The sequence below is a fragment of the Nomascus leucogenys genome, chromosome 9 (genome assembly GCF_006542625.1).
Source record: "Nomascus leucogenys isolate Asia chromosome 9, Asia_NLE_v1, whole genome shotgun sequence".
Classification (NCBI taxonomy): Eukaryota; Metazoa; Chordata; class Mammalia; order Primates; family Hylobatidae; genus Nomascus; species Nomascus leucogenys.
Window position 1 is genome coordinate 11627352 of NC_044389.1, and position 1604 is coordinate 11628955.

The 1604-nt window shown below is 41.2% G+C and overlaps 1 pseudogene; it reads right to left on the bottom strand.

The window, feature by feature from the left end:
• Nucleotides 1–724: 724 nt before the first annotated feature.
• Nucleotides 725–819, bottom strand: LOC115836781 (annotated as a pseudogene).
• Nucleotides 820–1604: the final 785 nt, after the last annotated feature.

The window sequence follows — 1604 nt, forward strand, 5'->3', positions numbered from 1 at the left end:
AAAAACAAAAACGATCTCCCCCAATTCCATATATGTTCTATAGTTTCAAATAAATGGAATCATAATTGACAAAAATAAGTATATAGAAAAAATGTTAGACTTCAACATTAATGAAGTGCTACCCCTAAATACTCTTATTTTTAACAAATTGGCTAATTTTTTTTGTTTGTTTTGTTTTGTTAGCCATGTTAGCCAGGATGGTCTCCATTTCCTGACCTAGTGATCCTCCCGACTCGTCCTCCCAAAGTGCTGGGATTACAGGCGTGAGCCACCATGCCCGGCTGCTAATTTTTTAAAATTAAAATATGCAGTATTGCTGCAGTTACAATGAAATGGTTATTGTGCAGTATCGATGAAAGCGTACATTATACAACTGTTCTAGTGCAGGGATCCCTGTACCAGTCCATGACCTGTTAGAAACTGGCCCACACAGTAGGAGGCAGGCTGCAGGCCAGCAAGCATTACAGCCTGAGCTCTGCCTCCTATCAGATCATTGGCGGCATTAGAGTCTCATAGCAGCACAAACTCTATTGTGAACTGCACACTCCTTATAAGAATCTAATGAATCCCATGTGGTGTTTAACTTTCTGTTCCTGGCTTATTTCTCTTAACAGAGTGTCCTCTAGTTCCGTTCATGTTGCCGCAAATGACAGGATTTCACGCTTTTCATGGCTGAATAATATTCCGTGGAGTAAATAGACCAGATTTTCTTTATCCAGTCATCAAAAATATGGAACACTTCACAAATTGGCATGTCATCCTTGTTCAGGGGCTGTGCTCTGTGTCATTCCAATTTTAGTGTATGTGCTGCTATAGTGGGAAATGAAACATTTTTAAAATCCTGTTTCAATTCTAGCAGACATATCTGAACACGTAGTTTTCATCAGTGTCAAGAATTAAACAATATAAATAACTCCCCCGACTTAAAAAAGGGTGATTCACATACTTCTAATTCCTCTCTGCCCCCCGGCTGGGTATTTCCAGCTCTGCTAAAATCATCTAAATGTTTAGATTGATGTTGTTATTTTTTTTACATGATGCCTCTTCTACTTTAAGAAAGCTTTAAAGGCCGGGTACAGTGGCTTACGCCTGTAATTTCATCACTTTGAGAGACCAAGGCAGGTGGGTCACTTGAGGTCAGGAGTTCAAGACCAGCCTGGGCAACATGGTGAAACCCCGTCTCTACTGAAAATACAAAAAAATTAGCGGGGTTTGGTGGCACATGCCTGTGACCCCAGCTACTCTGGAGGCTGAGGCAGGAGAATCACTTGAACCTGAGAGGCAGAGGTTGCAGTGAGCTGAGATTGCACCACTGCACTCCAGCCTGGGCGACAGAGTGAGACTCCGTCTCCAGGAAAAAAAAAAAAAAAGCCAAACCAAAAAAAAAAGCTTTAAAATGTACTAGGCAGCCATGTTACCAATAATTACTTAAACTTTACGGGTCTTATTGTTTATTACTGTTTTTTGTCTTCATCTTTTCTGAATTATTTATTTTTATGCTTTTTTTTTGGGGGGGGATCCGGAGTCTACCACTGTTGCCTGGGCTGGAGTGCAGTGATGCAGTCTCAGCTCACAGCAACCTCTGCCTCCCGGGTTCAAGTAAT